This window comes from Microcaecilia unicolor, chromosome 1, assembly GCF_901765095.1.
Source record: "Microcaecilia unicolor chromosome 1, aMicUni1.1, whole genome shotgun sequence".
NCBI classification, from domain to species: domain Eukaryota; kingdom Metazoa; phylum Chordata; class Amphibia; order Gymnophiona; family Siphonopidae; genus Microcaecilia; species Microcaecilia unicolor.
Window position 1 is genome coordinate 369434252 of NC_044031.1, and position 15166 is coordinate 369449417.

The window sequence follows — 15166 nt, forward strand, 5'->3', positions numbered from 1 at the left end:
GATCTACTGGAATAATTTGGGAAATAAATAAATCAATGTGGCCTCAGAACAACTAAATGGAGATGCTCAGGGGAAGATGCACTAAAGACTCGTTAAAGCCCTTCCCTTACCGATTCCCTTAGCGAATCGGTAAGGAATGGGCATGCATGAAGGAAAGGGAATGCCCCTCCGTCTGCCACCGGGCTGAGCCCTCACAGGGCCTCTCACCTCTATGTGAAGGTGCTGCAGCAGGCAACAGCAGATCGCTTCCCTTCGAGCCTCCCTCCTTCCGTCCCTGTTCCGCCCTCATCTGACGTAGTTCTGCGAGGGTGGGACACAAGGAGGGAAGGAGGGAAGTCCAAAGGGAGGTGATCTGCTGTTGCCTGCTGCAGCGCCTTCACACGGAGGTGAGAGGCGCTGTGAGGGCCTGGCCCATTGGCAGATGGAGAGCGGCGGCAACGATGACTTCGACCCTCGGGGGGGTGGCGGGGGTGGGGCCCCAGGGCGGGGATGCCAGGGCTGCGGGAAGCTGTGATTTTCAATGCCTCCTGTTGTATCTCTCAGGGATGGTATGGTTCTATTACCACCCCCCCCTTTGCCTTTAAAATACATGCCAATAGTTTTTCAGCCTTGTTGCCATGTCGGAAAAATTTGTATTTTTGAAAGATAAGACTATGATAAGTGTGTTCATGAATAACAGAGTTCAGATTCGTTTCTAAGCCTCTTTGGTTTGAAGGGTAGGACCGGTAATGTATGCCTGATTAGACTGGCGAAGCTGTGATTCTAGTTGTCTCATAGGGCAGGAGCGGCGATGGCGACTTCGGGGGGGGGGGCAGCGGCGGAAGGGGAAAAAAAAGAAAGCCAAGTGTTCGTCAGGGATGTCCATGTTAGGCACTTTAGAAGGACGTCCCTGACAAGCACTTGGCTTTTTTTTTCCTTCCCTCACAGATAAGGGGCTCTGCTCTTCTGAGCACTTGTTGGACGTTTTTTTTTTTCTTTTTCCTTTCCGATTCCCTCACAGCAGCCCCAATGAGAGGTGCAGACCTCCTGTTAGGTTTTCCACGGTGAGGGGATCAGAAAATGGTAGTGCATCTCATTATAATAGCCTTGCAACGGTAGTGCAGCTCATTATAATCATTTGCATTCCGTTTTCGTTAGCTGCTACCATGACAGGAAAATGCCCTTTTGTGCATGTCCCGGTTTACTACTTGCACGTTAAACTGGCTAAAACCAGTTTAAAGCCCACGTTTTAAGCTTGGAAAGCTTAGTGCATCTAGCCCTCAGTTATAGAATTGCCCCCTTTATGCTTAAAAATTAAAACCTAATCCTAAAAACAACTGGCAAGCCAGTGTAACTGAAATAGTAAAAGAGAACATGATCAAAATGCCTGGTGCCACAAATAAGCTTTCCTACTGCATTTTAAATATTTGAAATCTGTTGACAGTCCCTGCAGGTAATCACTGTGTAACCTGTTGCAGTAGTTTAGCCTACCAATCACCAAACCATGCACAAAGATATGTAATGCATCTTTATCCAATGGCCTAATAGAACAATACAATATAAATGACAAAATCGCACAACAGACACAGCTTGACAGTCTAGTGATAGATGTTAATCCAAACAACAGCCCAAAGTAACTAGGGATGCAGCAAATTGAATTGAATGGGCTAAAAGAAGGGGAGAGAGATCTAGTATGTAGGCACAATGAGTGACCCACATGGCTTGGGTCTTGGTCGAACTGAGTTTCAAACAATGTTACTCAAGCCACTGTGCTAATGAAGACAAACAGTTGTTTAACAAAGTAAGTTTGGGAGCAGAGGAAGAATCAATATAGGGCACCAGTTGAAATACCATCTACAAGTAAAATAACCACTAATATCCAATGACTGGATAAACATGGCTAGCAGACTTAGGAAGAGATTTTAAAAATGGTAGGAAATAGCACCGAAGCTCTGGGACCAACCAAAATGGGACAGATTCAGACAGATGAACATTAATATACACAGACATGGAACCATCTGTAAAGAATGAGAAAAATCAGCTCATAACCTTGCTCCTCTACCCAAGCATAGAAGTGACCAATAAGACACCATTAATCTAGTACGTCAAACGCAGAGCCAAGATTCTATTGAAAACAACAGAAAACTTATTTGCCTGATTTTACTAAGCAAAGCTGTCAGAAAAACATCTAAACACTATAGTCAGAAATATGAAATCAACCATGACTCCTCATGATCCTATGCCATCTATCTTCATCAAACGCTCCGGCGTTGAACTAGGTCCTTTTATCCACCATATGATTTTATCCTCACTCTCCACAGGAACCGTACTGGCAGCCTGGAAATAGCCATTGTAAAAGTAAAAGATCCATTGAAATCCACAGCAGATACAATTACCACCCCACTGCCAACCTTCCGTTTGTTAACAAGATTGCAGAGAACGTAATACATTCTCAGTTTCAAAATTTCTTAACAAAAACTAATGTTCTTCATCCTAATCAAACCGGTTTCAGGCAAAATCAGAGAACAAAAACTACTTTACTTGGCAATACTACCTTCATACTTCATAGACTGGACTGTAATAATTCTGCTCTGTTACTGTCACTTGATCTTTCTTCTGCTTTCAATCTAGTAGACCATACTATACTTCTGGAAAGATTTAATAATATAGGTATCCGAGATTCAGCACTTTCTTGGTTTCAATTGTACCTTTCTGCATGCTCTACCATAGTTCACTTTCTTGATAAAACATCTGCTCAAACCCCATCCACTTCAGGAGTCCCACAAGGATCTTTATTATCCCCCACACCCTTTAACATCTTAGCACAACTGCTCACCTTAGCCCAATCCCTAGGCTTCACAACATTTATTTACGCAGATGACATCCAACTGCTACATACCACAGACTTTTCGGACAACCAAATGGTTCAGAAGATTAACCAGAATTTTACACTGATCACCAAGTGGCTTCAAGATAACAAATGAATGCTTAAGTCCAACAAATCGTTTATCGTTTATTTACTAGACCGTTTCTTATTACAGAATAAATCAGAATGGTTTACAATCAAGTATAACATTAAAACAATTAAAATACACAAATCGGAAATCCATATGTGATAGAAAAGCACTGCAAACCATCAAAACTAAAAATATACAATTAATAAAAACATTCATATATATCAAAAACAGCAAGGGGCATTAATCCCCCTTTTTTTTTCCAGTTTGATTCTAAGCAGTGTTTCCAAAAGATTCTTGAAAAAAAATGTGTTTTAAGAATTTTACGAAAATGAGTGTAAGAATCCTCAAGCTTAAGTTCTTTAGGAAGGCAGTTCCAAAGTGTTGGAGCCAGAAAGAAAATGCAGATTTTCGAATAAATTCTCATCTAGCTTTATATGGTGGCGGAATTACCAATCTATTATCTGTTAATGATCGAAGAGTCCGAGTTGGCGTATAGGGTATAATAAGAGTAAACAGATATAAAGGGCTAGATACATAGAAAGCTTTATGTGTCAATGCTAACTTTTTAAATTTTATCCTAGATTCTATTGGAAGCCAGTACAAATGATATAGCAATGGGGTGATTCTATCATATTTTGAAGCTCTGCAGATAATACGAGCTGCTGTATTTTGAATCATCTGTAATCGTTTTAGATTAGGTTTCGATATACATGCATCAACTATATTACAGTAGTTTAGACGTGATGTAATATATGCATGAGTTAGTGTGCATATTGATGATTTATTTAAGGAGTTTCTAATTGAACGTAACTTACGCAATTGATAAAAAGATTTCCTTGTTACATCAGAAATTTGCTCATTGAAGGACAAGGAGGAATCAATAATAATACCTAAGTATCTAAATGACTTCACTGTCGAAACTTGTTTACCGAACAAAACAGGTGTTAGAGATGGAATGGGCCCAAGGCACGTTATCCAGGAAGTTATTGTTTTATCTGGATTTAACTATTTCCTCTTTTCCAATAATCCAAATGCAACTTTTTCTGAATCAATTGTTCTCAATTCTACCCCCCATCCCACTAAGACCCACCACAAAATTTCTAGGTGTTATTTTGGATATTACACTCTCTTTTCGACCACACACCTCCACCGTCACCAAACACTGTTTCTATAAATTAAGACAAATTTGATCAATTCGCCCATTTCTTGGCTCATCAGCCCTAAATATACTCATTCATTCGTCAGTTACAAAATCATGCCTTTAGACTATAAAATTCTTCAATCAGGTGAACCAGCGTACCTCTCTCGTCTGCTTATCCCCCACACAACCACTAGAATGTTACGTTCGACCTTCCAAAATGTGCTCACACTTCCCACTTTTAGAGAAATATTACACCAACACACAAGAAAAGACATCTTTTCACTGTGTGCCCCTGAACACTGGAATAGGTCGCCCCAGGACCTCTGCCAGGAAACATCTCTTCTTAATTACAAAACCAGTCTTAAAACATTCCTCTTTCTAGATGCATTCTCATAATTCTATTTTGAACTAGCATAGAGATGGGCCCTGTGAGACCCACCAGACCAGCCTTAGCCTTCTTTCTCTGTTGCCCTCTCTCCTTTCCTATAAAATATTATCGTTCCATTCCCCTCCCCCCTTCTAATTTCTGTTCTCTCTCTCCTCCTCTTACTTTATACTATGTAGTCTATAAGCTGCCCAGACATCCCCTTGATGGGCGGGGTAGCAAGTCTACGAATAAACTTGAAACTTAAACGGCATTACATCCACAGGCGTCAGTGTAGTGCTTAGAGCAAAACCCCGACACCTGTGGGTGTAATGCAATAGTTTTATGCAGAAAATTTAAAAAACTGTGAAAAGCTTGCCTTTTCAGTTATGGTAGCAATAAAAGGAATACTGGAGATCAGGTGGTAATTAGCTCAGAGGGCAATATCTAAGAAAGGTTTTTTAAGAAGGGGACGGATCACATCTATCTTCCAAACCCATAGGTAACCTCACTAGTCTGTAAAGTAGCATTAATCATGCTCAGAAGAATAGATTCCAATCCTAAAGCTTTTAACAAAATAAGACAGAAGAGGATCAAGCAGTGAAGTACGTTTTGGCTCCTAAAAGATTTTCTGAAGGAAGAAAATGCACACCAGACTAGAGATTAGACTCGGTATGAGATTCCATTGCTCCAGTGAAGGAAGGTGGCATCTGAAGCTAGTCTGCTATGTGATCTCAGGCAGGAGCAGTAATGAGGGACCTTGTTGTTCAAATGAGTGTCAAAGAGATCCACCGAGGGGGTCTCACACTCTCAGAAGATCTCACGGGTTATACCTGTTAAGAGGCCACTTGTGCGGTTGCACCACTCTGGTCAGCCAGTCCGCCGAACTATTGTTCTTATCAGCTAATAAGTGTCTCTGAGCATTATGCTGTGCTCAGATGCCCAAGTTCATAACCCAAGTGTTTCCTAATACAAGAAATACGAACTTGTGCCTTCTTCTTGTAGGTACAGTACACTGCATCCTAGTTCAGTCTGCATAAGAACATTTTTGTGCATCAGACGATTTCTCATCCTTTAAATCATTCCAGATTACCTGAAGCCCCAGGAGGTTTATGTGCAGCTGAGTCTCCCGGGAAGACCACTGACTCTGAGTATGAATCTACAGGAGCTCCTCACCCGAGGCTGGATGCATCTGCTAACAACATCTTATGGGGAGGAACAATTTGGAATGGAAGTCCCTGTGTCAAATTAGGTCAAGCTGTCAACCACAAGGGAGTCTCCTGCAGTGCAGGAGTGACATCAATAACATCTGCTAGGTTGCCTGTGGCCTCTGACCATTGGGAAGCTTGGGTCCATTGGGCTGGTCTCAAATGGAGACGTGCCATGGGTGTCACATGGACGATGTAAGCCATGTGGCTCCATATTCTTAACATCTGCCGAGCTGTGACCTGCTGACTGGTGAACCTGAGGAGCAATGCAGACAAGGGCATCGGCACACTGGGCTGGGAGAAAAGTCTGCACCTGAACAGAGTCCAGAAGGACTGCTATGAATTCCAATCTTTGGACAGGGAGCAGATGTGACTTTGTGGTTGACAACGAATCCTAGTAGCTCCAGCAGCCAAACAGTTCTAGACATGGATTCTTAAGCTCCTTCCTCTGATGTGCTTTTTACTAGCAAATCATCCAGGTAGGGAAACACATGAACTCCCAGTCTGCGTAGCAATGTTGCGACTACTGTTACACATTTTGTAAAGACCCTGGGAGTCAGTACAAGGCCAAAAAGCAGAATGCAAAACTGGTAGAGGTGTTTCTCTACTTTGAATCTTAGATAATTTCTGTGGCTGGAATGTATCCAAGTATGGGTATAAGTATTCTTTAAATCCAAAGTGTATAACTAGTCCTTTTCCAGAATCATGGGGAGTAATGTGTCTAAGGAAATCATCCTCAACTTCTTCTCGGCCAGATATTTGTTCAGGGCCCTGAGATCTAGGATGGGACAGAATCCTCCTGTTTGGAAACCAGGAAGTACTTGGAGTAAAATGCCTTCTTTTTTTTATTTTCATGCATGCGGCGGAAACCAGACTGTAATCATCATTCTACGCACGTAAACAATTACCGCACGGTTACCGCGTGAGACCTTACTGCTAAGTCAATGGGTGTGGGTAAGATCTGACCCAAAATGGATACACACCAATTTTTATTGTGCCTCATGTCCATTTTCGGCAAAAATAAAAAACCTTTTTTACGGGTATGCTGAAAAAGGTAAAATTATGTATCATACCAGATAATTTTCTTTCCATTAATCATAGCTGATCAATCCATAGACTGGTGGGTTGTGTCCATCTACCAGCAGGTGGAGACAGAGAGCAATCCTTTTGCCTCCCTATATGTGGTCATGTGCTGCCGGAAACTCCTCAGTATGTTGATATCAAAGCTCCATCCGCCCACAAAGGGACACTCTGCCCAGCTCACCACCGCTGAAACGGGGGAGGGGAATCAACCCAGCTCATCCCCACACAAGTGGGGGAGGGGAATCCGTCCAGCTCATCCCCGCGGAGCGGGGGAGGGACACCACACCCGCCGATGCGGGGGGGATCTGGCTTATCCTGCGACCGCAACCACGGGAGGAGCTGGCTGACCCTAACACCGCCGAAGCGGGAGGGATATAAGGCTGCCCTACTGCCGCACGAAGCGGGAGGGAACACCGGCAGAATATAGGTCTCAATCCAGCCCTGTAAAACGGAGGGGAGAGGAATGCAGCAGCTCACTGTAACACAAAATCGTCTCAACTCCAGAAGAATTCAATCGAAAAAACTTGAACACGAAGACTCCTGAACAGGAACTGAAGACTAAACTTGAACCTGAAATGCAACCAGAATATAAACAGTACAGATATCTGGGAGGGGCTATGGATTGATCAGCTATGATTAATGGAAAGAAAATTATCAGGTATGATACATAATTTTACCTTCCATATCATCATGCTGATCAATCCATAGACTGGTGGGATGTACCGAAGCAGTACTCACCCAGGGCGGGGCATAGAAATCCCTGACCGCAACACTGATGCTTCAAACTGGGCCTCCGCCCGAGCAGCCACCGTCACGCGGTAATGACTGGAGAAGGTATGAGCCGATGCCCAAGTTGCCGTCTTACAAATCTCTTCCAAGGAGATGGACCCGGCCTCTGCCATCGAGGCCGCCTGTGCTCTAGTGGAGTGAGCCTTCAGCTGGATAGGCGGCACCTTCCCCGCGGCCACATAAGCCACTGCAATGGTTTCCTTGACCCATCGTGCCACTGTAGGCTTGGATGCCTGCAGACCCTTACGAGGACCTGCGAACAGCACAAACAGATGATCCGACTTCCGGAAATCATTGGTCACTTCCAAGTATCTGATGATGACTCGTCTCACATCTAGATATTTGAGAGCAGAGTACTCCTCTGGGTAGTCCTCCCTACGAAAGGAGGGTAGACAGAGCTGCTGATTCACATGGAAACGAGAAACAATCTTGGGCAGGAAGGAAGGCACCGTGCGAATAGACACTCCTGCCTCAGTGAACCGCAGGAAGGGCTCTCGACATGATAGCACCTGGAGCTCGGAAACTCGTCTGGCTGAAGTGATAGCCACCAAAAAGACTGCTTTCAACGTCAGGTCTTTCAGAGATGCCCTCGACAAGGGTTCAAAAGGCGGCTTCTGCAAGGCTCTTAGCACTAGATTGAGATTCCACACAGGCACCACCGAGTGCAGAGGAGGGCGTAGGTGATTAACTCCCTTGAGAAAGCACACCACATCTGGCTGCGAGGCCAGGGAAGCACCCTTCAGGCGACCCCTGAAGCAAGCCAGAGCCGCTACCTGGACTTTAAGGGAACTGAGCGACAGACCTTTCTCCAGACCTTCTTGCAGGAACGCCAACACTGAAGAAATTGGAGCAGTGAAGGGAGAAAGAGAGCCTGCCTCACACCACGATGCAAAGGTACGCCAAACCCTGGCGTAAGCAGTAGAAGTAGAGCGCTTCCTCGCTCTCAGCATAGTGGCGATGACCTTGTCTGAGAAGCCCTTCTTCCTCAGACGCTGCCGCTCAATAGCCAGGCCGTAAGACCAAAGGGGGAGGGATCTTCTATCACCTCGGGACCCTGATGCAACAGGTCCCGCTCCGCTGGCAGCCGTAGAGGGCCGTGAGAGCCTGATCAAGTCCGCATACCTTCATCTGGGCCAGTCCGGACCCACCAGGATTATCCGGCCCGGATGCTTTGCCACCCGGCCTAGCACCCTGCCCAGCATGGGCCAGGGCAGGAACACATAGAGAAGCTCCTGTGTCGGCCACTGTTGGAGAAGAGCATCTACTCCCAGAGATCGAGGGTCCTGTCCTCTGCTGAAAAAACGCGGCACTTGGCAATTGGCCGATGACGCCATCAGATCTAGGCTCGGCTGGCCCCAGCGCTTCGTGATGTCCAAGAACGCCTGAGCAGATAGCTGCCACTCTCGGGGATCCAAGGTATGGCGACTGAGAAAGACCGCCTTGACATTCATGACTCCCGCAATGTGGGCCGCCGACAGCTATTCCAGGTTCACTTCCGCCCACTGGCATAGATTCATGGCCTACTTGGCTAGAGGGGCGCTCTTGGTACCTCCCTGGCGACTGACATAGGCCACAGCCGTGGCATTTCAGCCGTGGCATTGTCTGACAGGAACCGTACTGGCTTCACCGCCAGTACCGGGAGAAACTCCAAAAGCGCCAACCGAATGGCTCTGAGTTCCAGGAGGTTGATAGGCCACTTTGCCTCTGCAGGAGACCAGAGCCCCTCCGCTGTCCTTCCCAAGCAGTGGGCTCCCCAGCCCGTCAAAGAGGCGTCCATCGTGACGACAACCCACTCCGGGGTGAAAAGAGGCATTCCTGCGGACAGCTTGTCTGGCCTCAGCCACCAGCTCAGCGCCTTGCGCACCGCTGGATCCAAGGGAAGGCGCACAGCGTAATCCTCCGACACTGGAGTCCATCGCTGCAGCAGAGAGTGCTGTAGAGGTCTCATATGGGCCCTGGCCCAGGGCACTACTTCCATCATGGCCGTCATAGAGCCCAACAGCTGCACATAGTCCCAAGCCCGAAGAGGAGAGGCTACTAGGAACTGGTCCACCTGAGCCTGAAGCTTGACAATCCGACTGTCTGGCAGGAACACTCTGCCCACTTGGGTGTCGAAACGAACTCCCAGATACTCCAGGGACTGAGTCGGGCGCAGCTGGCTTTTCTCCCAGTTGATGATCCACCCCAGGGAGCTCAAAAGAGCAATCACCCAGTCTGAAACTCTGCCGCACTCTGTATAAGAGGGGGCTCGGATCAACCAGTCATCCAGATAAGGATGGACTTGTACTCCTGCCTTGCGTAGGAAGGCCGCGATGACCACCATTACTTTGGAGAAGGTCCGCGGAGCAGTAGCCAACCCGAACGGGAGGGCTCTGAACTGGAAGTGTCAGCCCAGGACTGCAAAACGCAGAAAGCGTTGTTGAGGAGGCCAGATGGGAATATGCAAGTAAGCTTCCTTGATGTCCAAGGATGCCAGGACTCCCCTGCCTTCACTGCCGCTATAACAGAGCGGAGGGTCTCCATTCGGAAGTGTCGAACTTTCAAGGCCCGATTGACCCCTTTGAGGTCGAGGATAGGCCGTACAGAACCTCCTTTCCTTGGTACCACAAAGTAAATGGAGTAACGTCCCTTGCCAAGCTGATCTTCTGGCATCGGAACGACCGCACCCAGGCGGATCAGATTGTCCAAAGACTGCTGCACTGCCACAGCTTTGACCGGAGACTTGCAGGGAGAGTGCACAAACCAGTCTCTTAAGGGTCGGCAGAACTGTAGCTTGTAGCCGTCTCTGATGACTTCCAGCACCCAGGCGTCTGAAGTTACCCTAGTCCACTCGCCCAGAAACGAGGATAGGCGTCCTCCAATCTGCTCTGGGCCATGGACCAGTGCCCCGTCATTGGGTATGAGACCCTGGGGGAGGACCGGAGGACGCACCTCCGGGACGGCGGTCTCTACGAAAGGAATGCTGCTTGGGGGAGAAGTTCCTTTTGAAGGAAGAGGGGGCAGAGGAGCCCGACTTGCCTGGGCGATACCGACGGGCTTCCTGAAACCGTCCTTTGGAGGAACCGGGACGGGCACCACTGGCCCGAGTCCTGACCTCCGGTAACCTCTTGCCCTTAGACGTGCCGAGATCGGTCACAATCTTGTCCAGCTCGACCCCAAAGAGCAGCTTGCCTTTAAAAGGCAACTTAGCCAGGTGAGATTTAGAGGCGTGGTCAGCAGACCAATGCTTCAGCCAAAGCCAGCGCCGTGCAGAGACTGTCTGAGCCATACCTTTAGCCGAGGCTCTCAAGACATCATACCGCAAGTCTGCCAAGTAGGCCAAGCCCGATTCCAGGGCCGGCCAATCAGCCCTCAAGGAAGGATCCGAGGGGGAAGCCCACTGCACAATCGTTAGGCACACCCTGGCCACATAGGAGCCGCAAACTGAGGCCTGCAAACTTAAAGCAGCCGCCTCGAAGGACGACTTTAAAGCCGCCTCCAATCTTCTGTCTTGGGCACCCTTTAGGGCCGTGCCACCTTCCACCGGCAATGCTGTTTTCTTAGTCACCGCAGTGATTAAAGAATCCACGGTAGGCCAAAGAAAGGCCTCCCGTTCATCTTCAGGCAGAGGATAGAGGCGGGACATAGCCCTAGCCACTTTAAGGCTCGCCTCTGGGAAATCCCATTGAGCCGAAATCAAGGTGTGCATGGCTTCATGCACGTGGAAGGTTCTAGGTGGGCGCTTCGTCCCCAGCATAATGGCAGAGCCAGCAGAGGCTGAGGGAGAGACGTCCTCCGGAGAGGAAATCTTCAAAATGCTCATGGGCTGCACTAACAGGTTGGGCAAATCCACTGAGCGAAAGATCCGCGCTGCAAAGGGGTCATCCGCTCCATCCGAGCGGGAATCCGTCTCCTCCAAGGAATCCCCAAAGGACCGTTGGGAGAACTCAAGATACGCTGCCCTCATCTACATCAGAGGAGACAGAGTCCTCTAGAGCCTGGAAATCCACCCGAGGGCGTTTACTTCCAGAGGCCCTACCCCTTTATCATACAGGGGAGCAGGGGCAGCGTTTTGCATAAGAAAAGCCTGATGCAGCAGCAAAATGAACTCAGGGGAGAAACCCCCCAGACTGTGCACTTCTGCAGCCTGGGCCACGGCCCTAGACGCACTCCCAACCGGCGCTCGCAAGAGCAGGGGAGAAACATGCTGCGCATCCAAAATGGCGTCCGGCGCGGAACTCCGAGGAGCCTCGCGGGAAGAACGGCGCTTAAGTTTTGCCGCTTTCTTACCGTCGCCCAAATTAAGAGTGACCATAGCATTAACATCTCCCATTTCGAGGGCGGCCCAAGAAGAAGCCGTCCGAGCAGAGTGGCCAGCCAAAATGGGGGGGGGGGGGGGAGCAGCGGGGGATGGGCGCTTATGGCGGGAAAAACCGCCGCACCGGAGGAAGAACCGGGACACTGACCGGACTCCAAACTGACACCCAAAAAAGGCGATTCAGGCTTTGAAACCACCGCATCCCCGCTAGACGCGCACACGCGGTCTGGGGAGCGATTCGTCGCGCCCTCGCCCTCCGACGCCATAAGCCACGTGGAGACCGATCGGGGAACCCCCTGCCCGCTACAAAAGGTAAAAATTACCTGCTTCTCCCTCCGAGCTGTAACGAACTGGTGTCCCAGTGAGCAGCTGCAATAAACGCTGATATAAACGTTGAAATAAACGCCCTTAAAGGACGGAGCCAGCTGGAGGGGGGAGAAAAGGAAGGACCTGGCACAGGTTTGCACTTGCTCAAGAAGAGCCCTCAACCCCAGGTACTCAACAAAACCTAAGAATTAGGCTTGGAGACCTAGCCAGAGCTGCTGCTGTGTGTGACCACCACCTGCTGAGATAGAGAACATACTGAGGAGTTTCCGGCAGCACATGACCACATATAGGGAGGCAAAAGGATTGCTCTCTATCTCCACCTGCTGGTAGATGGACACAACCCACCAGTCTATGGATTGATCAGCATGATGATATGGAATGGATCTACGCGTGACCAAAACACACACCTACACTAATGCAGCCCATTTTTAAGCACACCTTAATAAAAGGATCCCCAAGTTTGTTAGCCTCCCTAATTTCTGCCAAAATTTCTGCATCTGTACACTCCTATCACTATCCCTTTCCCCTTTACATATGGAATTTCTATCCATAGTGATTCCAAGGTATGTTTTGTGTCCGCAGAATTGTTAGTCTATTTGATTCAAGACTCTTTTAATATATAATGAAGTCCCACCTCCAATTTGGTCCACCCTATCACTATAATTTGTACCCTCATATGACAGTACCCCATTGGCTATCTTCCTTCCACCAGGTCTCAGAGATGCCTATTATATTTATCTTTTAATCTACATAGTAACATAATAGATGACGGCAGAAAAAGACCTGCACAGTCCATCCAGTCTGCCCAACAAGATAAACTCATATGTGCTACTTTTTGTGTATACCTGACCTTGATTTGTATCTGCCATTTTCAGGGCACAGACCGTAGAAGTCTGCCCAGCACCACAGTGCTATATATTCTAACCCGCCTATCTTATTTCTTAGGTTTCTTGTATTTGCATACAGATATTTTGAACAATGTTTGCTATTCCTATCTACCATTTGTTCAGCAGTTGATAGTGATAATCTGTAGTCTTTAAAATCTGTCTGCTCTTTATTTAAAGACACCTGGTAGGCAAAGGAAAAACTGGTCCCACACAACACTTATACAAGAAAAACTAAAGAAATCAGGCAAGAAGCCTATTCAGACGCAAGCTGTGTGCAGAAATGGAACAGTACATCCTCACTGCTCCGTGGATGAACAGAGAATGTCTGGTCCGAGGTAGGAAGGCGCATGCAAATGTGAAGGGTGGTATTCCAAAGGCTTCTAGAACTGTTGCTGGTAAGTTTTCTAGGCTTCATCCGATGACATCACTCTTATGTGATAAATGATACCCTGCTTGTCCTTGGATAATTTAGAGTATTTTGTATGTTACATGTGTATATGGAAGCCCAGCCAACTGCCCACATGTTCTGTCCATGTATACACTCCCCCCCTCCCCCCCGCATGTATACACTATACGTACTTAGATACACCATTACTGAATACTGATTAGATGCCCTAAAGCATGTCTAAAATGTGAATGACACTTCTAAAATAAGCGCCATAGTGAGGAATGTGAGCGTGCTGGAACTGTTAATTTACTGCATAAATTATTTATTCATGTATATGAAAAGTTCCTGCATACTATGACGTCTTTTTTTTTTCTGGGTGAGAGAAACAGATTGTGTTCAAACATTTTGTTAGCTTGATTTTATTTTTGTCACAGAAAAGGTAAAGAGAAAATAAAGGAACCGAGACTTGACGCTGGAATGAGATGAGAAGCAGTGATACTGTATCAGACATAGAAGATTAAATGCTGCAAAACAGGTTTGGAGAGATAATTCTTGTTCGTATCTCAGATAAAACAAACCCTTCACACAGAATGTTTATGACATGAAATAAAAAAGGGAAAAATGTATATATATGTAGGCAATACAGCTTATTCTTTGTTTCTCACTTGAAATATTGTTTCCTCTTTTAAACAGAAAATATAGAAAGGAAAACTTTTAAATGAACACTCTGCATAAACTGAAACAAACGTTAATACCTTTTCCCACTGCAGGGTACTACAACCCAAAGTTGAGTTCTCTAGCAGCAGCATGCGGTTACTAGGTGAGGTTGCCAGGTGACAAGGCACATAGGGTTGATCAGCCAGTGTTCCCTGACAATGCAGGCTTCTAAAAATGAACAGGCCCCACACAGAGAAAGCCAAAAAAAAAAAAAAAAAAACCCTTTGTAAACCTGTTCCTATGTGCAGTCAGAAAATCCCCTAGGGATCATAAGAGTGTGGCTAACTTTTTAGAGGCCTTAACCTTATTCCACAAAATCAGGGACCTGATTTACTACGTCTTTTCTACCATTCTGTGTCTATCAAAAAATAGTATACCCTCTGATTCTATATAACAATACTCAAAATTGCATGCACAATTTTGGCTGGGCTGGTTAAATCACTTGTTCAAGGCTAACTGGTTATATTCATTGGCACTTAACCAAATAGTATTGGTAAAAATGTCCAGTTAGCGTCCAACTCGAAACTGTCTATTTTGGGGCATTCCGAGGGCAGAGTCAGCATTTGTCCAGTTCAATGCTGATATTAAGGACTTAACCAGCTATGCTAACTGCATAAATAGAACCTAAAAAGTCAGTCCTCTGTTTACACAGATCACCACAGACAGTTAAATGCTGAATATCACAATTAACTGGCTGTTTTCGCTGGCTTCATAAACCCAGAAATTCAATGCTGAACCCCGGACATGGCCTGGCGCTGAATTTCTGGGAATAACGCTGGCAACAGTCAGCCAAATGCTGATCATCACCAGCTGAATATTGGGCTCTACATGTTATGCATGTGTTTTTAGTAAAGTCAGTTGGAATACTCCAGTTGTGCTGAGGAGGTAGATCTCTGCCAGCACCTTGAAGGGATACCTCTTCTCCATGGAAAGAACCTGCTTCCTTGGAGGAGAGCATACTGAGTGACGAGAAAGAGAACTGGGATTTTTTTAAAAAATTCTGTTGGGCCCTAGAATGTGAAATCGTTT

At 46.8% G+C, this 15166-nt stretch overlaps 1 protein-coding gene across 1 annotated transcript in view; it reads right to left on the reverse strand.

Annotated features, from left to right (window-relative positions):
• Positions 1-15166, reverse strand: part of CTNND2 (catenin delta 2) — a 1428722-nt gene that overhangs the window by 793357 nt on the left and 620199 nt on the right. The window lies entirely within an intron of this gene.